The following is a 26,067-nucleotide window of genomic DNA, read 5'->3' as shown; positions in this document are numbered from 1 at the left end:
AAGAAAGAAAGAGAGAGACGCTTTTCTATTTTTTTTGTTGTTGCTATTTTTACATTGAAAAGAAAGGATGCACTTCAGCTTTAAAGAAGGAAATAGATAAAATAAAATTATTCATAGCAGCATATATCCTCCCACTATTGACTTGAGGCAAATCAAACACGATACTTTATGACTTCAGACATTTTTAAAATTGTATTTTGATAAGCACAAGTAATGCAAACATGCACTGTCACGTTGAATGACAATAACCGCAGCAGACACTCTACTGTTGGCTGTGGGTTCCTCTGTTATGGCTCCATGACTGATGTCTTAATAATGTTTTATGAATAAGGCACAGGCCTACAGGTGGCCCACAGATGACAGGGGAGTCATAACGTGATTTCTTTCATGATCATCATAAGGACTCTGGGATTGGCTGGGTGACAAATTACATTTTTCACTTTCATTTTATGGCCGATAGGATAAAAAAAAACTGGGGGGAAAAACATAAAGGAGAATAGAAAATTGTGATTTGAGTAAAAGGATGTAATTTGGCGTACTCCTGCTGTGTCCCCAGTGTTTATGTTTTATATTTAATATTAATTAACACATTGACTGCTTGTACTTTTTGTCATGCATTCGTGGATAAACATTGGACGTGGATAAAAATTACTCACTAATAATCTTTCCCTCCAATTGGATGTTAAGCGCTGCAACTGTATAATGCAAAATATTTAATGTAATTGTAAAGTTCAATGACTTTGCTTAATTTTTTTTTTTAAACAAGTGTAAAATGTTATGGTACTTTTATGATATTTTACTGCCCTTTTAGAAGCATGAAGGTCTCAGTCCCCATTCATTGTCACTGCATGGAAAAGAGCAACCAGTCCATAATATCGCATTTTCTCTTCTTTTATGAAATAAAAAAGTTCCCTCAAAAGGGTTTGGATTTCTGGGTGAGTGAATAGTGAGTGAATTTTCATTATTTGGATGAATTGTTTCTTTAATTGAACACATTGCTGTCTTGACTCGTTGAGTGTTTGTGTGTAAACATATTAATTCAGTGTCATTTTAGAAAGAGCAGGAGGCTGTGAAATGCTCTGTCGGAGTCGTCTGTCTGTTAATGTGTTGGTCTACAGTCCCATCTTAGTGGTAATGTCAAAACTCACTTTTCAAAATTTGCTGTCTTCCCCATCTGTGTAACGAACCAAATAGTCCATTAAATGTGTTAAAGGAAATGTGAAGTACATTGTAAATACCATGTATGCTTCTCATAATGTTTTTAGCCACAATGCTAACTCAACTGTTAACATAACAGTATGTGGCTAAAAGTCTGTGAGGAGATACTCTGAGGCGATAGATAAGGATTCTGAGATTAAAATTTACCTCAGAAAACAGACAAATCTGTCTCGAAGTCCGAGTTTTGTCAGGTGAGACCTGATTCCTAATTCAAATGAACTAGCTAGCTTAGCTTCAATTAGTTAGATAGTTTATATTTATAAGCTAGCCATTTTCTGATGCTGTTTCAAAGGTGGCAGTTTTGTGGTAATTTAAACTGGAAGCTAGAGAATTGTTATTGTTTTTTTTGAAGGAAATGAAGCATATCTACCACCAAGCGCTAAACTTGCCAGAGGGTTAGCGTGCTTAGCTAGTTCATTAGGCTGTGGTAGGCTTCAGCAGCTCGCACCCAAACAGGCCCAGGCCTGGCTTTCATGTAAACTGCTCCTCAGAAATCTTTGCCTGAAGGCCTCTAAACATTTTTCCTCTCTGCGAGCGGAGGAAGAAATGAGTTTTGGCGGGTAGGCGTTGTGGTAATAACTCAAACATAGGTACAATCAGGATTTTCATCAACTCGCCATGTATATAGTCATTTCAGATGGTGGAATTGTGATGTGATAGAGAGAACAAGGTAGCGCTATACAGTGTTACGCTGCGGGTTATAAAGATATAGCAATATCATGATTATATTGTGGCAAAAACATCTCCAAGCTATATTTGCGGCCTGTTTCATACTGTTTCCTGCACTTCAAGTTTGCTAGCTACTTTGCTTTTAACATCTCTGATTTCAGTACAACGCTCTGTTAAAGTGCAAGAGAGGCTAACAATAAAAAACTAGTACATAAAGCAGATCTTAAATTGGAGTTTATTTTTATTCAGTTTGCAGTTCCCTTTGTAGTTGTTAAGGATTTAACGCTAATGCACAATATTTACCAAAAAGTGTTCTTGTAGAAGTACTTACGAAGATAATTACAATCTCTTTATCTGAAGATATTACACTGTTGATCCAAGGAGAAACACCCAATTTGACGGATATGCTCAATTTGTTAGCTTGGGGATTAGCCGATTTATTTATTTATTTTATCAGTTTGCATCAACAGTCAGATTTGATTTTTTTGTTCCAGAACAGACTCTTTAACAAATGTTATTGTGATAATGAAAACAGGGATGTTCACTGAACAGCATGTATCTTTGATGAATTACAGTATCTTGTAATGTATTTCTAACAAATGAGCACCACCAGTCCAGAATTTTCCTCTAAATAATCAGACGCTGGTAAAATGGCTTGGATTGGACTCTGGCTAATTTGTATGGAAAGCTGCCCGTTTTTTATCCGAACAGCAGAGCGCATCTATTAGCGTGCATTTCAAAAGCTTTTGTGCTCCTCGTTTCACTGTTGTCCGTAGCTGTTAGCTTGGAGCATCTCTGCCCCAATTTCGTTATCTTCTTGAGCTCCCATTGAAGGCGAGTTGCTTTGATCGCTGTCATGAACAAATTGCATGCTGTAATGCTGTTTAACTGGCTAGAAATGTCAAGAACATCCCTACCTCATCTGCTTCACCTCAGCAGATGAACAGCTGATAGTTCCAACTAAAATGATTTTTCTTTGTAACAGTAGGAGCATTTGCTCACGCGTTCAAGAAGCTAATCTTGCAATCTATATTTCTGACATACTGATACTATACTTGTCCACTCATGCGGAGTGAGAGAAACATGAGCGAAGCGTCCCAGTTCATTCTCTGTGGGAGCCGTGCTTCTCTAGGATTGAAAGCAGAGCAGAACTAGAGCATCTAATAGAAAGTGTTGAGCTTTATGCAAATGAGAAATCGGTACCAGCCAATCACTGTGAGCTCAAGGTAATCCCATTTTTACTTAGAACTTGATTTTGCTATACTGTAGCTTTATTGCTTTATTGATTTCAAATGGGCTCTGCACATTTTACTTGAAGCTATGCTGTGGCTAGTTTACATTGACCGTTTAATGAGCACATTCTTAAATAATACATTAATTAATTAATTGCCAGGACTGGGCGATATAGCAGTAATAGGCCTATACCAATTACCATTTGGTACAATACCATTTGTTTTCAATATATGGCCAGAATTACTAAACAAGGCAAATTAGCATGAGAGCACAATTATAAAAGCACAGATGGGAGTGGAAAGATCTGTAAGCGATCTACTGACAAATTAAAGCACACAGACGTAGCCAAATAATTGCCATAATGACCAACACAATCTACTAGTTAGCATCTGGTTTAACATTTTCACATGTATGATCACAATGGTGTGATCCGTCTCGGCTGGTCCCTGGAGCGTACAATCCCACCAGTGCAGAATTAGAACGGGACAGTGCATCACATGATCAACTACTAAATTAAAGGGGGGGTGAAACACTCAGTTTCAGTCAGTGTCATGTCAATCTTGAGTACCTATAGAGTAGCATTGCATCCTGCATATCTCCGAAAAGTCTTTATTTTTTTTATAATTATATAAGAAAGATGCGCTGTTCCGAGTCTTTACGAAAAAAGCCGAGCAGGTGGGGGCGTGTCGTGTGAGCGGAGCTAAATAATGACGTGTGCTCGCTGCTGCTATTGTGTTGAGTCGAGTGCGTCGTAAAGCTGTGTCATCCCTAACAGCGGGAAAAAAACTTTATTCAAAATAAAAATATGGCTTTTAATCAGATACAGCCATACATCTATGATCCGGAATCAGACCCAGAGGCTGCAGTTGAACAGGAGCAGCAGCAAAAACGACTAGAGCAGGACGTCTCTATGTGGTACAAGTTATACACTAACTATATAATATGCTTAGCGGCTTGTGTTATTTACATATTTATACTTGAATTATATCGTCGTATTTTTGTCTTTGAAGGTGTACATGTGGGAAGTGCAGTTGTGCACGTGTGTTTGTGTGTTTATGCGTGGTTTGTGTAGACAGTAAGCGGACTGGTTTTGCACGGCAGGTTAAGTTAGTGTTTACATAGAAAGACACGGAATAGTAGCGCATTTGAATGAAGAAGCGTGCTTATTTAGTTCAACATATTTCCCCCCTCTTTGTGTATTGTTGTTTGGAGTGCTTTTACAATACACAAACATAAAGTTACACATATAGTGGCCAGCTAAACAAATGTACACGCACTACACATCGCATGCTCCATTGATCAATTAACTATACGTGATCATGTTTGGGCTAACACAGACAAAAACACAGACATTTGAAGCAGTCTCACTCACCGCCTGCGGTTCTAACGTTGGGACCTTTATCGTTGGGACTGCTCCATCCTTCAGCATTAGGCGATCGGAAAATCCTGTGTCGAGCTGGGCCTTGTTTATGAAACAGTCGGCACCGAAATGCAGCGAACAGATATAAACATTCGTGCAACTCAGTTGCTGATCCGGAAAAGCAAATTACATCCACTGTTGCCTTAACGCGGGGTTTTTGGGGAATCTGTGCAGGACTGTCTTGGTCTGGCAACCAAAAACGCACTTTTTTGGTGACATTGTTATGTGCACATCACCTGTCCAGCATCCTACAAGCCAGCGCTTTGATGGGCGTAGCCTGTTACTTTCGCTCTCTCCCTCTCTCTCTCTCACGCGCTTCCAGTAGAATTGTAAGGCCCATACAAGGAAATTCCGCCCCCATTAACGTCAAAGGGGACGCATGATCTCAAAAAACTTGCCGAAACTTATGACTAACCGGAAGTAGTATTTTTGACAAAGAAATACTCCCATCAAACGTCCACCTTAACTTTTGAAACTTTGTCCATGTTTAGTATGGGATTCCAAGTCTTTAACAGTGTAAAAAGATCAGTATGCATGAAACAGCATTTCACCCCCCCCTTTAAAATGTGTCAGCTCTTGTCATATATCACAACTAATGTTTATTTTAGGTTTCAGACATTTCAATTCGCATAAGTATCAGAAAAACAATACATTTAGAGTTAGTAAAATACACAATGATATCTCTGGTAACTGCAATAATAATCCTTTCCGTTATAATTTTTATTCATATCAGATACACATTGTGTAAGTAACTTTAAAGTTTACTCTATTCTTCTCCTAGTCCACCAGCCACTTACTTGTATGTATTTCGGGATAAGTGAATGAATTCACTTGTAATCCAAAAGATCCGATTCTCTGAACTGTGGCACAAACTAAAATGGAGGTGCCCATCTCGAATATAGCTCAAATAACGTGATCATCATAAAGGTGTTTAAATAACAAAACACATCCACCTGCCCATATTTGGCAAGTGGAATATCAGATATTTCATACTATAGTTAACATATTTGTGAATATTTTTAATAAAAAAAGAAAAGGAAATTAAAGCAGATCATCAGTTATACAGCCCTACTGTGACTGCGGCATGTCACGTGACAAGAAATGATGCGTCACCATGGAAACAATAAAGTGGTATGTTTTAAATAACCGTCACCTTACTCTCATGCTGGGGGGGGGGGGGGGGGGGATTTTATATTCACTGGTGAAAGGGAAAATGTTGCAAACACCAGTAAACAGACAAGCGCAATCCTTAGTAAATCATCTTGTGCAATAATCACATATGCAATGCAATAAGGCACGCCACAAAAATAACCCCACGCCTTTTCAGCGTTCATTTTTCACTGCGCGTCTTTATTTAGTTTTTTAACAATGTCAAAAGAGGGTTTACACTGCTGAATGCTGTTAGATATCCTGTCCCTTAGTATTTTAAATAATTAGGGGTTTTCAACATTTTGTCCCTAAATAAACACAAATATTTTTTTTTTTAGTTTGAAATGATTCACAGAAATCATGAATCATAAATGTATCATATTTTTTTATTTATTTACTGAAGGTCTGAGATATACTCTAATTACCGAATGAATGCTGAATTAAAATCATCATGAATACTATATTACATCCAACACTAATTGCCCCATTTTTTGCACTCTGGCTTATCCTCTTTCCTTTCTTGCAGTCTCATTTCCTCTCATGACATAATTTTAGCATCTAGCTCCTAGCACCTAGTGGTGTTTATCACTCTGTACCCTCCTTTCCATCTGTCAGGCTTGTCTGCCGCCATATCTCCATGGCAGTGCTAGCGATGACCTAATGTTGTTAATTCGGGTGCTGATAGTCTCCCTCTGAGTTGGGAGATATGTGAATCATTCTGTAATGCTCATACTATTCCTGCTGCCATCAGCAACAACGGCAGCAAGGAAATCCCATTGATTCCCCTTTCAGATACGAGCCTGACAGTCACTGGGTGTAGACAGTGTATGGAGATGAATGCAAGGTTTTGTCACCTTGAGACGATTTAAAAGAAAACTTGAGATTCAGCAACATTGCGAGATGTTTTATGCCTTGCGATATTGCAACAAATCATTTTTTTCTGTCCGTAGACTGCTGTTTATTCCATTATAAACATTAAGGGCACTGTAAGGATCCATCTTAGGATTGATGATATGTGCTGCTGGCAGTTTTTAAGATCTCACACTAGGGGTGTGCATCAGAGCGATTCAATAGTGAATCACATTAGAACACATAGAAACTACTCCATCTTTCTAATCTGCGGCACTGCATCCTTTGAGTATCATTAATATGCACATTTGTGAACGTTGCTGTGAGATAGATAGTTTGTCAGCCGTTTTAGTGGTGGCTGTTTACGAAGGTTGCGGAAAACAGTGAAGCAGTGAGATGAAGGTCAGATCAGAAGTTATGAGGCAAACACATTTGGGAACAAAGCAAAAAGTTTAGTAATGGAATACTACAGAGTCAAGCAGTTTTGTTAGCAACAGTTTTGACTCCATGCTAATACTTATCAGCCAAACCCCCCAGATTCGAGCATACTATAAACTAGAGCAAAACTGCTGTTTCGGAAGTGGCAGTGCACCTGGCATGGGTTCTGACAGACCAAGACCATGGACAATCAATCAGCGATCAAATAATTTGTTCGAAACAGTGACCTACTTTGGTGAGGTTCAAGACTAGCATAAGCTGAACTCATTGGTTGGAGAGCATTAGAAATGTAGGTTGTTTTGAGAGCATGATGTGCTTGAAGCTCCTAGAGATGACAATTTTTGGACTTCAAATGGGACATCAAGGCTTAAAGGTGCCTTACAGGTATCGAGCAAAGTTGCAAGAAAAGTTGCATGCTCAGTGTTGAAAAAAATGACCAAGTTTATATACAAAGTGTTGGTTGGCCTAGTGTGGCCCTCTGGCCTAAATTCTGCAATTTAACACATGAGAGGAATGGCCCAAGGTTTTCAAAATGGCTGCAAAGGGCATCACCAACACTCAAGTCCTATAACAATCATCATTATACGGGTGATGCAAGTTTGCATGCCAAATATGAAATAACCAGTACATAAATGTGTGTCCTTACCCCACTTAAGGAATGCATATCTTAGTAATATTCCACAAAATGTTTATAAATAAATGTGCAATTTGTAACCAAATCTGCCCTGGTTATGACAGAGAAACACTTGCTTTGGATATAAAACGAACAATTCAAGCTGGTCAGAAAAGTCAATGGATAAAATATAACCCAGCATAGGATGGAAATCATTACCACACAGAACAAAAATTACCATCTGGACTACAGACATTTCCACATTATAAGCAAAATGTGTTTCTTGGGTCTCATCTGTTTTGTGAAGGAGTGTTACTTACTGGAAAATTGAAGGCGGCTGAGAGCAGATATGTATTAAAATACGACATTGTGGGATCCTGTAGTACGGCAGAAAGGTCTGTGACTGAATCCGCTAGGAGCGGACTCCAGATGTGGCGTGTCTGCCCTTGAGCCAAGTACATGTAAATAAGACAGGTACTTTTCCCCAGGCCATCAGTCTCCAGCTTCATTTGTGATTTGTTGGGTGGTAAGGTACAATCAAGGAGACCTATAATAACTTGACAAAGGTGTTTGTTAGCATTCTCATTTATCTGATTGGCACTTATTTGCACTAAGACATTCTCAAACGAAGTCAATTTGCTAGGGATTGTCCTGAGGTGTAATGTGAATAGAAGTCTAATTTCAGCGTTCTAAAAAATTGTGCACTTGTAAAACTATACGATACACCAGGGGTGCATCCTGTTCCTGGAGATCTACCGTCCTGCAGAGTTCAGTTCACACCCTGCTTCAACACATCTGTCTGTAATTGTCAAGTGTTTCTGAGGCGGTTAAATGAGCAGGTTCCGGTGTATTTGATTAGGGTTGGAGCTAAACTTTGCAGAACAGGATTTTTACACAAGAACAGGATTGTCAGGAAAAAGATTCAAAAACAGTTGGTCTGTAGCCTTAATGGGACTTTTTTAACCCCTAAAATGTTCATATTAGAACCTTAGAGTAGTAATATCTACGGGCTGTTTAGGGGAAAATACTGTCACAAAGTTGTCCCTTTAAGGGTACTACCTCAGTGACAAGCTGTTGTACCACTTTTTCTGAGAGTGTAATGATAATAATAATTATATGTTTGCTGCTTGTAATAATTATTAAATCTGAATAGGCCTACCAGCCTGATTTTCTACTAGCAGGCCCTAACCATGACACTTTGGTTCTTTCTCAACCAATGCCTTGCTCTCTCATTTGCTGTAGCTCTTTGCAATACTTGACACACTACAGGATGTCGAGTCGGCCGACAGCTCAAGATATGTATCGTGCTAGAGATTTGTCTGGCATCGGCGAGGCATCAGTGTTGATGCGTTGTTCACACATAAAGATTGGCGAGCGCTGATCACCCGCTGATTTGATCCCCAGTCACAGCCCGAGCTAATGGTGAGCTCGTTGACTTGCAAATCGACATTTGCATCGCCACTTGAACTTGGCATAAGGTGCTTTGGCATTATAAGGGTCGAATAAGTGCAGAAGGGTTTGATCCCGGTAGGGTGTCTCCCAGTGGTACAGACATGTTCCCCCAGCCCGAGGCACGAGGGGCACATCAGCCCAGCATCTTGGCTTTTGCACTGTTTGTTTATTGCTGATTGAAGGCACGGGGGTACCAATGATCCAAGGCATGGTGGGTCACTTCACAGCACTAAGACATGTTGTCAGATAAGTCAAAATGACACTTACAAGCATTGCAGTTGATGATAGGGACTGTTAGACAATACTCTTTCAGCCATCTCCTGATTCCAAATGATGATTTGTGTTCCCTCTTGAGATGATAACCTAGTCCTTTACCGCTCAGTCCTTTTATAACGAACTTCCCCAGGTATCCATCCATTTCCTTGACATCAGTCTTCCTTCACATAACTTTCTCTCTCTTATTTTACTTGCCTCTGCTGCCTCCCTGATGCGTGTATCACTCTGGGGTTCCCCAAAAGCAGTGATTAAGTCTGAAGGATGTTATCAGCCCAGTTCATGAAAACCTCACACTGTGTGCTTCGTATTATAGACGGCAAGGTGAGTGATTTATAGACGGGACCCTCGGATAGGCGAGTGACTGGTACCGTGGCAGGATGCGCGAAAAGCTACGTCAGGCAGAGGTGAATGGTGCGCAACGGGGTCTGACTCACAGCCCCGCTCCTCATGTGTCCTCTCGGATGACGCAGAGTGATTGAGCCGTGCCGGCATGGCCCAGAGCTCGTGTTAAACCTGAGTCACTCCCCGGGATTTAGAGGTCATGATTCAAAGGTGAGACATCAAATGAGAAAGAGAGAAGTAGAGAGTAAATGAAAAAATAGACGGACTACAACACGTTGTGAAAATAGAAATGAAGCTTTTGGTGACTCATAGGTTAAGGACAAGAGTGTAGCATAATGAGTTATGTACAAGGACTCAAAATTTCGTCAGCCCGGTGTGCTTCCATTATTGTCAAATTGCCTGTGAATGAAAAAAAAAAAACCCACAACTCTTTTTTAAACCTTTCCTGTCTCAGTACAGTAGTCCATACATATGTTCTTCAGACTAGCAGACTGAAACTACTTAGGTCAGTGAAGTCCCATTGGGCACTAAATATGAACAGTGAAAGCACTAGCTCAAGCAGTAGACGTCACAACTGAAGCATTGGAGAAAAAGTGTAATAGTGAAGCCACGTTCACACTGACAGCAATTAAATTGCTGGAGCTTGTCGAGTGTCTGCACTTGTAGGCTTCCCCTACTCGACTGCTTTATCCAACCGGATTCATTTGTGGTCGCTGCTCAAGGTGAATCCTGCACTACTTTGTTGCTTAACCCCTAGAAGTCTGCACAGTCTTGGGGCACTTTAGAAGTTTTGACATGCTCTGACATTTGCATATGCCATATGCAAAGGGGTGTGAATGATCATGAATAATGCTGTGATTTACACCAGAAGAGACAATAGAACCCATGATCGCATAATGAATGAGCCTTTGAGTCAGGTATGTGACTGAGGGAGCTAAGCAACAGGACAAAATACATATATTATGTTGTAGTTTATTTAGAATATAGTTAATAATATACAGTGAGATCCAAAGGCACATTACAAAGGCCTATTATATTTTAAATTATCAAAAGATTTGACATTGTTATTTATGTTTTTGAGAGAAAAAAAACAGCAGTGTTTGTTTTGGTGATTTGAAATAGCAACAATGGTTACCAAAAAGCACTTACCCCACCTGTAACGCATTGCAGATTACTTACCTACTTAGGTACAACTTCTGTGCAGTTTCTGTGCATGATTACTTGTTTGTTTTTATAATTCACCATATTGTTCAACTATGAAAGGCCTGGCAGATGCTGCTTTGTATACTCTAACATTGTTTAATGGCAGCATATAGAGGCATGGGAATATCCCATCACATCAGCTTGTCATTACAGTGTCTTTCATCAAGGGCTTCGTCTTCTTGCTTTCTTGGAAAATGCTTTAGACACTAAATCCTGATATATCCTATTTGTGGTAATTTTAGACTTAGTAAGTGCTAGGATGGCATGTTCCCAGAAACAAAATACTTGTGGTGATAGGGCATCGCACGTTTTGGCAGTGTCTCTAAATTTCCCTGAGGTTGCCAATCTTTCTATTACTTTCTTCCAATTCCCAACGACTAGCCTTTTTTTGTGTTATTTATAGGGCAGTCAAGAGATCCTATAAGAAAAAAAGATCACAAATGGATTATTTTTTCTGCTATGAGATTTTTGCTGACTTGTGCGTTTTCTTTTTTCTTCTTTTCTTCCTCCTTTTCTCATTTCTCTTTCTCTTTTTCTAGTATGTCACTTTGTTTTATGATATAGCTATATACTAATCACAGCATTAGCTGTACATGGCAAATTCTGGAAGTTAAAAGAGAATGAAAAGCTCTAGTCAATCAGGACATTACGAAGAGCATATTGGTAATTCATTTAATTAATTAACTTTTATTAAGAACACCTTTAGATCTCTGCATTCATTTTTATTGATTTGCCATTTAATGACAGCAGTTTTAATTAAAATAATTCTGAAATGCCAACATGCTTTAAGGAGCCAAGAAAAGCTCACTAGGAAAGCTCATCACTTTTGCAGTATAACAATATGTAGAGAGAATGAGGGACAATAAAGTACATATAATAAGTTCCTCCAAACATATACTATATTGCCAAAGGTTTTGAGACGACTGCCTTTACATGCACATGAACTTTAATGACACCCCATTCTTAATCTGTAGGGTTTAATATGAAGTTGGCCCACCCTTTGCCACAATAACATTTTGAACTCTTCTGGGATGGCTTTTCACAAGGTTTAGTAGTGTGTTTATGGGAACTTTTGGCCATTCTTGTAGAAGTGCATTTGTGAGGTCAGGCACTGATGTTGGACGAGAAGGCCTGGCTCGCAGTCTCCGCTCTAATTCATCCCAAAGGTGTTCTATTGGGTTGAGTTCAGGACTCTGTGCAGGCCAGTCAAGTTCATCCACAACAAACTCGCTCATCCATGTCTTAGACACTATAGAAACTTGCTTTGTGCACTGGTGCGCAGTCATGTTGGAACAGAAAGGACCCATCTCCAAACTGTTTCCACAAAGTTGGGAGCATGAAATTGTCCAAAATGTCTTGGTATGCTGAAGCAATAAGAGTTACTTTCACTGGACTAAGGTGCCAAGCCCAACCTCTGAAAAACAACCCCACACCATAATCCTCCCTCCACCAAATATTACACTTGGCACAATGCAGTCAGGCAAGTACTCTTCTCCTGGCAACCGCCAAACCCAGACTTGCACGTCGTATCGCCAGACAGAGAAGCTTGAATAGTCACTTAAGAAAACATGACTGCTCTGCTCTAGAGTGTAGTGGCAGCGTGTTTTACACCACTGCATCCAACACTTTGAATTGCATTTTGTGATGTAAGACTTGGATGCAACTGCTCAGCCATGGAAACCCATTCCATGAAGCTCTCTGTTTTTGAGCTAATCTGAAGGTCACACAAAGTTTGGAGGTCTGTAGCTATTGGCTCTGCAGAAAGTGGCCTTTTACCACTTTGTGGCTGAGTTGCTGTGTTTCCCAGTTGCTTCCACTTTGATATAATATCACTAACAGTTGACCGTGGAATATTTATTAATGGGGAAACTTCAAGAATTGACTTATTGCATAGATGGCAACATATCAGTACCACACTTGAATTCACTGAGCTGCTGGGAGCGACCCATTCTTTTACAAATGTTTTTAGATGCACTCTGCATGGCTAGGTGCTTTACTGTATACACCTGTGTTCAGGAAAGTGATTGGAACACCTAAACTCATTGATTTGGAGGAGTGTCAATAATACGTTTGACAAAATATAGCGTAAAAAAAGGCCCTGTTTTGTTTCTCATAAAAACCACGTGAAATGGATTGAGAAAATGGTTTCCCACATGTACTATTTTTGCATAGTGTTGTCCCTAAAAATCTTTTTTTTTTTTTTTTGGCTGTGGTATATTGCACACATTTAGATAAATGCCTCAAATGGTTCCAGATTTGAGTATTAAGGCTTATTATGTGGTCTTCAATGAAAAAAAAAAGATCTACCAGCAGCCTAATAAGATGATCCTGCTCTTTTAAGCAGATAATACCAACTGTATAAAATCTAAGACTTGAATATAATGGATAAATAATATGCATGGAAATATTATCAGTCATTTCCTGTCTTGATGGACTAAAATCCGTGGATTTCTAAGGATTAAATGACTTTGTGTTTAGCGGCATGATGCAAGCAGGATGCTTTAAAAATTGCATTAAGATGGCGGACCAAGATATTGTTAATGCAGCTGCTGTGGAGAAGCTGAGGGTTTGTAAGAAAATGAGGTTGAGGGAAGAAGAGACAAGCGTCATTTTTGACTTAAATATGCACTCTAAAAAACATTGGGTTAAAAACTTTACAACTTAATTTGGGTTCTTTTTAACCCAAGGGCTTGGCAAATATATGACACAACATGTTCGGTTTATTTTACCCAGCATAATGGGTTGTTTCATTTTTACTATAATATTTACCTATTGTTTTTACTTCATATATGAATTAATGTTTACGGATTAACTTTATCCTCGTTTTATAAACACTGCACACAACCCTGATTTGCGTGATAATTCCTTTTTTTCTCGATCATATTTCCTAGTAGGCTATAGTATATAGATTTAAATACATCTTGTCTGCATTTTAGCTTGTTTAACACATATAAGAAGTAAAAATTAAACATTTAGAAGTAATTAATGGGTAATCTACCTGTCTCTGTTGTCCTGTTTCCACCATAATGGCACTGAATCTCATGTCGGCGCTTGTATCACATTCAGCGGCTGAAGTCAGACCACCACCCTGCATTTCACTCGTAGCCGAAATATGCTGTGACTGGCTCTATAACCTGTCCATAAGCAATCAGTGTACAGTTCTGAAGATATATTTATAGATAAAATGTACACAAACCTATATTTTACAGAAGCTGCATTGCTCTTTCCTGAAGAGGAAGAATCCTGTGATAAGTAAATGGGTAACACAAAAAACAACCCAAACACTGGGTTTTTGTGTCTTACCCAGGATGTGGGTAACACAGAATATACCCAAACACTGGGTTGTTATGTCTGATCCAGGAGCTGGGTAATACAAAAACTACCCAAACACTGGATTGTTATGTCTGACCCAGGATAGTGTTAGCCCGTAGCTGGGTAACACAAAAACAACCCAAACACTGGGTTGTTATGTCTGACCAAGGAGCTGGTTAACACAAATAAATAAATACATAAATAAATAAATAAATAAATAAATAAATAAATAAATAAATAAATAAATAAATAAATAAATAAATAAATAAATAAATAAATAAATAAATAAACCAAGATTTTCTTCATGGAAGCATTTTTTAAGTACTGCTTGGAAGCTGTTGAATTATCACCATGGAGATTAATGCTTTGAACTAAAGTAATTCTTTGATTTAAATCCTGCCATTTTAACTTTCAATCTCTCCTCTCCTGATATTTCCCCTGCCTTTTACCCTGTGTCACTTTTAGCTGTTTGTGTTTAGTAGTCTTTCTCTTTCCTCTTGATTTCCTCAGTGTACCTGCTGTCCGTCAGTGTTCTGCTTTAAAAACAGCGGGGTAACTCTAGATACATTTCCTACTCCATCCCGGCAAAATAGATGAAATGGAGGCCCAAGCTACTACTGTATACCTTTTTTTTGAAGTTTACCTCAGAAGCAAAGAGACAGATCTCATCCCCGATGGCTGATACTGCAAACCAAATCTCCATAACCTGAACAGCTAGAGTAGACAAGCAGTGGCACAGAAGAACAAGCTAACTAAAAAAGTCAATGTGTCTGTAGCACAAAAAGAAAATGGGGTATAAAAGGAACTGATAGAAAAAAAAAAAAACTAAAAGTGGATGCCCGTCTGTCACATGACGTGCGACGGTTCACCCTGCAGTGGCACTTTGAAATGTCAACAACTGCTGTTTAAAACACCAGGAGAGGAATAGAAAGCAAGAAGTATATAGGAATGGAAAAATAAAGATTTTGAACAATGCAGACTGGAGTACGAGGGTCGGAAATAACAAAGTCCGTTTGAAATGTCAAGTGCCAAAATGTGAGCAAGAAGGCCCGTTGCTTCTTCACCTAGGGTGTTGCACTGCCACTTTTCTGGTATGCTGAAGGGAAATGGCTGTCCTTCTTGGGAACGGCTGCTTTGAGCAAGGTATAAATCATGCTGGCACAATGAAATCAGGACTCATGCAGCACTGCACCAGAACTTGGCCTGGTGAAGCTGGCCTGTTTTATTTTTAGGTTTACACTGCTTTTTGTTTTCACATGCTATTTTTTTTACATGCTAACGGGAGTGGTGGCCAGTTTTTGAGTCAACATGAAATCAAAGTGACTTTCAAATTTACATTCTGTGCAATCCTAGTCATGTAAACAATTAATTGGTTCAACCAATTTCTCACCAATCTTCAGAATGTGCAGCAGCAATATCACCCTGGCAGAACCAGCAGCCATATCACCCTGTAGCCCAAGACTGGTTTCCCACTGAAGCTAAGCAGGGCTGAGCCTGGTCAGTACCTGGATGGGAGACCAACTGGGAAAACCAGGTAGCTGCTGGTAGAGGTGTTAGTGAGGCCAGCAGGGGGCGCTCACCCTGTGGTCTGTGTGGGTCCTAACCCCCCAGTATAGTGATGGGGACACTATACTGACAAAGAGCACCGTCCTTCGGATGAGACGTTAAACCGAGGTCCTGACTCTCTGTGGTCATTAAAAATCCCAGGATGTCTTTCGGAAAAAGAGTAGGGGTGTAACCCCGGCATTCTGGCCACATTTGCCCATTGGCCCCTGTCCATCATGGCCTCCTAATAATCCCCTTATCCTGTTCGGCTTCATCACTCTGTCTCCTCTCCACCAATCAGCTGGTGTGTGGTGGGCGTTCTGGCGCAATGGTGGTGGTTGAGGAGATTCCCCCCTTCTATGTAAAGCGCTTTGAGTGCCTTGAAAAGCGCTATATAAATCGAACGCATTATTATTATTATTATTATTATTATTATTATTATTATTATTCATTATTAATGTGCAAACTCACTTTCCCTCTAAAGTAACTTTGACCAAGTAGACTCTTTGATAATGTCAAAGGATAGCTTTATAGCCAAATAGCTTTATACATTTTATTGGCAAACTCACAATACTTGAAGAGAGCAGTCTAGCTGTTAACCCCTTTGAATGAACAATCAAACCGGTGTGATCAGTCTTCAAATGTGCTTTCGTAAGTTGGCTGGCACTGAGCCAGAAAAAGACGTGCTCAGTGCTTGTCAAATACAACATATTTTAGACATTTAAATACAAATATCAGCCAGAATATTTCAAATTTATGTCTGAAAGGGTTAAATAGCAAATTTGCTCATAATTTGGAGGGCTTATCACCTTAGTCATAGAAGCTAAAGCCACATTTTACGATACAATTGTAAATGTTTTTCTTTTCTTTACTCTGGAATATCACATTATGGATGCAAAATGACCTATAAATTCTTTCTTCTAAGATGTTCTAAGATGTTCTAACATCCTTCTAAGATGTTCTTGAAATACTCAAGATCCATAATCATTTGTGTTTACAGATAGACATTTGACTTCTCTTTGAGTTCATCATAGTCAAGTGGATCTTCTCTCTCTAAATCCATTTAGCCCATCCACAATAAGTCTCCCTGCCTTCGATTTCACCTTCACGCTCTACCGTCCATTAAAGAGCAATCTAGTTTGAAGAGGGGAGATGAAGTTTCACCCAAGTTGAATACCTTTGCAATGTAAAGCTCAGTATGTGTAGATACAAATCTCTCTTGAAGAGATTGACATCTAAAAGTATTTAAGCCAAGAAGCCAAGAGTTGCAAGAGTTGCCAACACTTGCAGTGTTCCCCTCAGAGATGGTACAAAAAGGGCCTTCAACTGAAGATGCCACTACAGATACTTTTACCTCAAAATGTCAACAGAAATACCTCTCCTGGGTTAAACTGAGTTATTGAGTGAAGTTAAAAAAGGTAAGAGTGGAAAAAATAGAGCAGGTATAAGAAAGTGGGTGAATTAATATTAGAATGAAAAAGTTCAAGGTAAAAAGAAAAGAGAGAATGTGTGTGTGTGTGTGTGTGTGTGTGTGAGAGAGAGAGAGAGAGAGAGAGAGAGAGAGAGAGAGAGAGAGAGAGAGAGAGAGAGAGAGAGAGAGAGAGAGGTTGTGCTAGTTGTTGTTTGTAGTTTAATTGAAGATATTGAGATTTGCGAACACATCTTGTTTTCAAACCACCTCAAATTCTCAGTTTCCCCCCTCAAATTCCTGTCCTTTCCATGCCGAGTACTGCCAAGATTCAGATGAAATAGTTATGTACCAGAAAGAGTCTGTCCATGTTATTTATTATCAGTAGTATTCAGGTAAGAACTACTACAGAAATGAAAGTAATCAAATATAAAATAATGCTGGATTGTTTTCATTGTAAAAATGAAATACAGTTTAATGCTTACAATTAAAGTTACAAAAGTTATTCATTCAAGAGCAGCTTTTATTAACATGACAGACAGCAGCTAGCCTTGGAAAACCCAGACAACTTCCGGCAAATTTAGATATGCTCTGCAAGTAGTCTGTCAAAGAGCTCATTCAAACCCATTTCTAATACATGAAATCGCGGCACCAATCAGAAACGTTGGGGCGGGCTTTACACGATGACGACAGCACTGCGACGGTGAAAGCAGGATGCCGCTGTGGAATATCACTCGTGCAAATCTAGAAAAGAGAGAGTGAGAATGTGCAGATGGTATCGGTCTGTTTTAACTATTCTTGTTTTTAATTTTTTATTCGTCCATATGGTATTCTTTTTTCTCATGCATTTGTTACCACTGTTTTAATTAATTTCTAAGTAAAGCACTTTGAATTGCCATTGGGTATGAAATGTGATATACAAATAAACTTGCCTTGCCTTACACTGCAGAAAAGATGAATTTGTACATATTCAGCTTATGTTGTGAGGTAAATGACGTAGCATAAGCATTTTGAACTGCAAGAGGCATTACACTTTCTGTGTTGAATATGGAAGAGGGTCTGGCGGTAGCTAGATATTTTACTTTATAAAGTTTTTAATACGGATATTTTTCTTACAAAAACACATCGATTCACTTCAGAAGTGATCCAGAGCCATGTGGAGTACTTTTATAATGGATTGATGCACTTTTTTGGGCTCCCAATTACTATCATTATAAAGCTTGGATTAGCCGGGAATTTTTTATTATAATTCAGAAAGTATTCGGAAGAAAGAAGAATGTCATATACACCTAGAATGGCTTGAGTGTGAGTAAATCATAGGGTAATTTTCATTTTTGGGTAAACTATCTATCCCTTCAATACTGTGCAAAGCCTGAAGGATTTATTGATTTTTGTGGTGATAAATCACCTCAGAGAGAGAATCCAACACATCCGAAGTGATCCCTACTGACCACACCTCTCTACATCTGTGATCTTTTGGCCGTGTAGCCTCTGACTCACCCCTGCTGAATTAATATTCTGTCAGTATACTTGTAGAAAGAGACCGAAAGAGAGAGAAAACGACTCCTAAGATTCTTGGATATACAGTGAAAGAGAGAGGTATGCGTGTAGGCATACATAGGTGTTTCTTCAAATACAGGCACTTTTATGTCCTTGGCAAATGTATTAAAATGTATAATTTTATATAAAATCAAAAAAAAAAATTAATCATACCTCACTATTATTTCTTACTTTTCACTATCCTTTTCTATTAATGGATGTAGCTGTATTCTTGTTTTGCTAAGTTTTTGGGATTTGTGTACTCACTGTTGGATCTTGTTAGTGACTGTTGATAAACTAGTGAGAATGGAGCTTGATTATGCTAAGCACCATCAACATGCGACAGCCCTTTTCAACATGAAGGGATGCTTTTTTCCCGCCCCAGTAAACCAAACTATGATTATAGTGTATGCCACAATTTTGTTTGTAAGAAGAACAAGAAGCATAAGCAATTGATTTCAACCGCTAAGGATGTGGTTTTTACTCACTAATTTACAAATCCGATTCCAAAAAAGGTAGGACGCCATACAAATTGTGAATAAAAAAAGGAATGCAATAATTTACAAATCTCATAAACGTATATTTTATTAACAATAGAATATAGATAACATATAACATGTTGAAAAGTGAGACCTTTTGAAATGTCATGCCAAATATTGGCTAATTTTGATTGAGCATTTTTTTGACATTCCAAAAAAGTTGGGAAAGGTAGCAATAAGAGGTCGGAAAAGTTAAATGTACATATAAGGAACAGCTGGAGAACCAATTTTTCAACTTATTAGGTCAATTGGCAACATGATTGGGTATAAAAAGAGCCTCTCAGAGTGGTAGTGTCTCTCAGAAGTCAAGATGGGCAGAGGATCACCAATTTCCCCAATGCTGCGGCGAAAAATAGTGGAGCAATATCAGAAAGGAATTTCTCAGAGAAAAATTACTAATAATTTGAAGTTATCATCATATACGGTGCATAATATTATCCAAAGATTCAAAGAATCTGGAACAATCTCTATGCGTAAGGCTCATGGCCGGAAAAACATTCTGGATGTCTGTGATCTTCATGCCCTTAGACGACACTGCATCACATACAGGAACAGAACAACCTGGGCTCAGGAATACTTCCAGAAAACATTATCGGTGAACACAATTCACCATGCCATTCGCCGTTGTCTATAGGTCAAAAAAGAAGCTATATCTAAAAATGATCTAGAAGCGTAGGCGTTTTCTCTGGGCCAAGGCTCATTTACAATGGACTGTGGCAAAGTGGAAAAGTGTTCTGTGGTCAGACGAATCAAAATTTGAAGTTCTTTTTGGAAAACTGGTACGCCATGTCATCCGGACTAAAGAGGACAAGGACAACTCAAGTTGTTATCAGTGCTCAGTTCAGAAGCCTGCATCTCTGATGGTATGGGGCATGAGTGTGTGTGGCATGAGCATCTTACAAATCTGTAAAGGCACCATCAATGCTGAAAGGTATATCCAAGTTCTAGAACAACATATGCTCCCACCCAGACATCGTCTCTTTCAGGGAAGGCCTTGCATTTTCCAACATGACAATGCCAGACCACATAATGCATTAATTACAACATCATGGCTGCGTAGAAGAAGGATTTGGGTACTGGAATGGCCAGCCCGCAGCCCAGATCTTTCACCCTTAGAAAACATTTGCCGCATCATAAAGAGGAAGATGCGACAAAGAAGATCTAAGACAGTTGAGCGACTAGAAACCTGTATTAGACAAGAATCGGACAACATTCCTAAACTTGAGCAACTTTTGCAGACTTTTATTTTAAAAAAAGAAGATGGGATGTCACACAGTGGTAAACATGGCCTTGTCCCAACTTTTTTTTTTAAATGTGTTGATGCCATGAAATTTAAAATCAACGTATTTTTCCCTTAAAATTATACATTTTCTCAGTTCATCTATGTTGTTTTCTGTATAAAATATAGAAATTTGATGTCCACATCATTGCAATCTGTTTTTATTTACAATTTGTACTGTGTCCCAACTTTTTGGGAATCGGGTTTGTAAATGCAAATAAGTATTGTGGATGTGTGTGCCATCAGCATCACTAAACAGAATTTTAAAAAATATTGAAAAACACATTGGCATTGGACAGACCAACAGATTGCCCCATCTACAAACTCACACCATTGGCTGTGACCTTTTCAGTTCAGAAAGAAATTAACTGTTTGTTTATTTTTTATATTTGCCTTTTTTTTAATATTAGACCTTGTTAGTAGACTACTGTAGATAAATTAGTGAGAACATAAAAGTGTTTACTTTAAAGGTCCATAGGACCAAAAGTTCTCATATTTAAACAAGCTCAAGGTTAGCTCTGTAAATAAGACATTCTGAGAGCCAGATTTATTCTTTGGCCAAATCCTATGATGTTTTCAACGGAGAAGATGTTCGGTTGAAGAGCTAAAGATGAAACATGGAGGACTTCTGTATGTTTTTCTGATGTACTTTAGATTGGCACCAATAAGCAAATAATCGCATTAAAGATATTAGAGTTTATCCCCAACAGATACATGATGTCTTTACGCACGAGTCATGACATTTTGTTGTTATTAGAGTTTTTTTTTCTCCCCTTGCCAGTTTGCGCAGATTTAGATACAACTCAAGATATCCCCTGGTATCAATTTGAAACACATTGGGGATTTGTTAAAGAAAAATCTGATAAATATTTTATAGCTTAATATAATAATAAGCTAATCTGGTTGTGAGGATTTCTTAACTGCAAACAAGTTTTCCACACACTACAGTATGAAATAAAGCGTAACGTTCTCCTGGTTCTGTTTTATGACCAATACTCCTTATCTAGTATCTATAGAATTATATTTTTGTTTTGAAACAATCGAATTTCATTGATGGATAAGATAAAGTAGGTTGATCGAATCATTTGTAGATTGTTTTCCTTTAAAACTGGATAAAACTGTTGTTTTATCCTGCCCAGCCTGACATAGCAACAGTGTCTCAGCCAATGGTGTGAGTTTGGAGGTGGGGCTAATTTGTTAGTCTGACCAATGGCAGAGTGTTTGTTATTGTGTTTGCAATTCTGTTTGGTGATGCTTGTGGCATACTTGCTTCAAATTTAAGTTAGTCGGTACAATTTTGAGTAAATTCCATAATCTTATAGACATTTGTAGAGAGTTTCTATTGCTTAAGGTTATTTTATTATTATTTTATATTCATACAGGTTGTGGTTCACATTTCAGACAAGAATCGTTGTTCAAATTGTTTGTTTAAAATTTTTAAAAGTTTAAAAAAAGGCTGTCGCTTTAAAATCTTCATTTAGTTGTTATTCTATCGGAGGAAACTCAAATGTGGAACATTTATTCATAACACGTAAATGTCACACATATTTCACCTAGCATTATGTCAGTGGGTGCTTTAATTTTCACACTCTCACTTCTTGGAGAGACTCTGTTGAGGACTAGTGTGACTTTACCAATGTGAGAGTCTGCTCTTAAGGAAGTGTGTGGAAGAGTCGCTTTTCTTCATGATTAGTCCACCTGGCGTGCTGTGAATGTCGCTTTTGCCTTGAAGGGAGTATGCAATGAAAAGACTGTCCTGGTTCTTTCCACTCTCGTTTCAATCCGGGGATGAGGAGATGTTTGAGCCTGACAGATGTTGAGGGAAATCATAGCGCACACGCTCACAAACAAATGCAAACGAGTGTGTCCACATGAAAGTTCCCCCTACTGTTAAACGCCGCACCCTGTCGGCACTCATTCATTCATCTTCTTTAATGAGACTCGCTCGTAGTCGCCAAATTAAAACTCCTGCTGTTTTTCAGTCACCTGTTGAAAATGATAAATGAATTCCCTATTTCCAATATGTTTAGACAACTGTCCTTTTGAAATACCCTATAAAAAATATTATAATATTTTAGGTATGCATTGGGTATGCTTTCATTAGCCAAAATGCTGCAATATTCACTTTAAAAAAAAATAATAATAAATACATTTATTATATGTTTATTATATTATTATACTTTCCCAAAATGTTTAATTCATGACAAGAACAGATTTTATTTGAAGGTCATAAAGGGAGAGAAACCATTGCCTTTGTAGTTCACTCAGCTAGGAATCATGGGAGTTCAATTCTGACAGGATGTCAATAAAGCATCAGTAGAGTGGAGAAATGTCATTGTATTCATTTTTTTTCTTTTTTTGTGAAATGAGTGGTGAGAGCGATCCCTGTAGTGAGGTTTCTGAGTAGGAAAAAACATCTTTGATTAATTTTTAAAAAACATTTCAGGTTAGAATAGTCTGGATTTACTATGGATTTTTCAGGAGCTAAAAATCAGTTGGTTTCTAAACAGTGTAGCTTTTTTAGTAACACACTAATTTGTGCTTTATCCTGACATGGTAAGTTACTTTGAAAAGTAATCCATTACAATATTAAGTTACTCCCTTAAAAAAGTAACTAATTGCATTACTTACTTTTTAAGAATAGTAATGTTACACACTAGTTTTGCCTTACTTTTTCTCACCAGGGCTAAGTGATAATTTTTTTCACATCAAAATTGAAATAATAAGGACGGAGGAAATGCAAATTCATGCATCTGCAGTAGAGGGCGCAGCTCAAACAAACCTTTCAGTTGGGCCGCCATTCTGGATAACAGAAGAATAGGATGCTGGAGAAGAAAATTTTAAACTTAATTCACCAATAAAAACATAAAATCTAAAGTCATTTTTGCTTGTGGTTTAACTGAATCATCAAAGGTCAGCAACAAGTACATTGGTCAATAAATTGAGATTAAATACATAAAAGAAATGTTATATTTAACATATTTAATTATTGGAGGTTTGCGTAGTATTTTGCATTTCACTTTGAGGAACACTGAATGTGTTTTCGTGCAAGTGAGATTAGTAAATGCCTGCTCACATTTAGTCTAAAACTACAATAACATCATGTTTACATAGCGCACACAAGCTCTTACTTCTGATTTTCCCCAACAATAAATGGGAAACAAAGTAACTTGTGATAGTTATTTGAAAAAGTAATTAAGATATTTTGTTGTAAATTTAAATGCAGTGTACTGTACTAGTTACTTGAAAAAGTAATCTGATTACATTACTCAAGTTACATGAAATGCGTTACCCCCAAAACTGCATTTTACACAAATGCAAGCTATAGCGATATCCTGGGATGTCTGATTTAGCAATTTTAGCGGAAACATATTTGTAATTTTGTAACGTTTTTGTAATTTTATTGTGTTTTTGTCGTGTGTATTGTTTTTGCTTATTGTTATATCTATGTAGGTTTAATTTATTTGATTTCAGTTTTAGTTTTAGTAATTTTTGTACCTCAACTCAAGCTTATTTTAGTTTAGGTTGAAGATATCAATTTGTATTTATATATTATTTTATATTATTTCAGCTTTATTTTAATTCCATGAAAACAATCAAAAATGCTGTATTCTGCCTCCAGGCCAGTAGATGTCGATGCCACTATGTAAATACGCCTATAGACTGAACACGTAATATGCATGTGCATGACGTCACCATTTTTCACAAATGTGTATTTTTGTAGTTTACACAGAGACGATAACAGTATCATTTTCAAAAACGTGCACTTTGAAACCTGTTTTCAGAAGTTTGCCATTTCAGGCTTCCAAAACACTTGTCATATAAATGAACGAACAAAACGTATAAAATGTTTTACGTTTTAAGTTGAAAATGGTGTTGTGTAAACGGCCCCTTAGTTAACAAAAACGACATACACAAAAGCTACACCGCCTGCAAAAATAATTATGCATGCATTTTTACATAATTCTTTGACTCAAGTGCTAGAACATTGCAATCAGTGTGTAAAAATAAGCAAAGCTTTTAGTGGAGAGTACGATTTGCAAATTTGCAAAGCTAATTTAGAATAGAGAACTGTGAATTTGTTTTAGTTCTTAAACCTTTTAAAAGTACTAATATATCCAAAAATAAAAAGTCTGGCATCATTTACTCATTCTTGTCTCATTTAAAATTCACGGGCTATGGCTTTTTTAAGACACGGAACACAAAATGAGATTTTGACATATGTGCTATTCACACTTTTCCATAGAAGTGCAAAGAATAAGAACTGGAGCATTCAAGCTTCATAAAATAGAGTTTTAGGAATCAATCACTGACAAGAACAAAATCTGACTTTAAACTACATATTGTCAAAAGTGGCATCTGTTTGAGATGAATGCAACCATGTAAGAGTCGCTGGCATTGTAAGTCATACAGAGGAGAAGATGGCAGCCATGTAAATATTTGGATTTTCTGTGACTGATGGTCTCCATTTCAACACTCTGGGATCATTCCCTCACCTATTCTTTACCTGCTCAATTTTTTGGTGATTACCCTTTCTTTTATTCATGAGATGTCATTGTGCTGTTTGAGTTTCAATAGATCTGCTATCTAAAGTAAAGATCAGTTGCGGGATGATTTCATATGTGTGACTGAAGGCAGAAAATGATCAATGATGGATTTCGGAAGGGAGTAATTTTATAAACACTTGATTGTTTTATCCGCTGACAAGGTGATCTGTCACAAAGGATTATGGGATGCGCAAAGATATTCATCACGATGTACTGTGAAAGGGAAACCCGCGCTGTTACTGAAAAGGTAGCTTTTCCAACCTGGTGAATATTTGATTCTTGACATTACAAAAAGAGAGTGAATGTATGAAGTAGTAAAGAAAATGTATAAAGTAAAAAATAAAAAGTGATTCAAGTGATGAGCTCATAGGGAAAAGGCAACAGCTCTGTGCTCTGCAGCTCTAATGTCTGATTGAGTTAACTTCTTAGCTTCAAACCAATGCAACTTGGTGGAGAACGCATGTTGACTGTCACCAAGAGTCAGCTCTTCTTAGCAAATTCACAGCCACTTTAGAAAATCGCCTCCCTTTCTCAGGCTAGCATATGGGTTTTTCTTGTAATTGCATGTTTTGTTTACTTGTCTATTTATTTGCTAGTTTTTTATAATCTTTCTGTATGGTATGCTCATTTCCAAAGAAGTCTATACTGTATCATTTTAGTCACCCTAAAATGCATGAATGTTTATTGCCAGTCATTATTACATATTTGGGTCTTTAGCGACCCAGATCTATATCTAACATGAAGAGTTCTCAACCTGTCCTGATAATATAAAACTCTTCTGATATTTACGATTACAGAAAAATAAAATAAAGCATTTTTTGTTACCTTTTCCAGCTTGGAAGGGTTCAGTTTGAGTTAATATGATTCTATAGTGTCTAAATGAAAACTTTGTAATATACTTTATGTGAAAATTCTCATTAGTGTTGTAAGAAAACTGTAATTTTACCTGGTCAAAAACAGCTCTGTTTTCACCAAGCCGTTTCAGTGCATACGGCTTTAAATGATAATGAGCTTTGCTCACCCCGCCCCTCTGTTC

The 26,067-nt window shown here is 37.8% G+C and overlaps 1 protein-coding gene and 1 pseudogene across 1 annotated transcript in view; both read left to right on the top strand.

The window, feature by feature from the left end:
• Window positions 1-26,067, top strand: part of elfn2a (extracellular leucine-rich repeat and fibronectin type III domain containing 2a) — a 152,039-nt gene that overhangs the window by 100,631 nt on the left and 25,341 nt on the right. The gene's annotated exons all lie outside the window — the stretch shown is intronic.
• LOC137040833 (5S ribosomal RNA) lies at window positions 15,605-15,721 on the top strand (annotated as a pseudogene).

Source organism: Pseudorasbora parva, chromosome 14, assembly GCF_024679245.1.
Source record: "Pseudorasbora parva isolate DD20220531a chromosome 14, ASM2467924v1, whole genome shotgun sequence".
Classification (NCBI taxonomy): domain Eukaryota; kingdom Metazoa; phylum Chordata; class Actinopteri; order Cypriniformes; family Gobionidae; genus Pseudorasbora; species Pseudorasbora parva.
The sequence above is the reverse complement of the archived record's forward strand: the minus strand, read 5'-3'. Positions and strand labels throughout refer to the sequence as shown.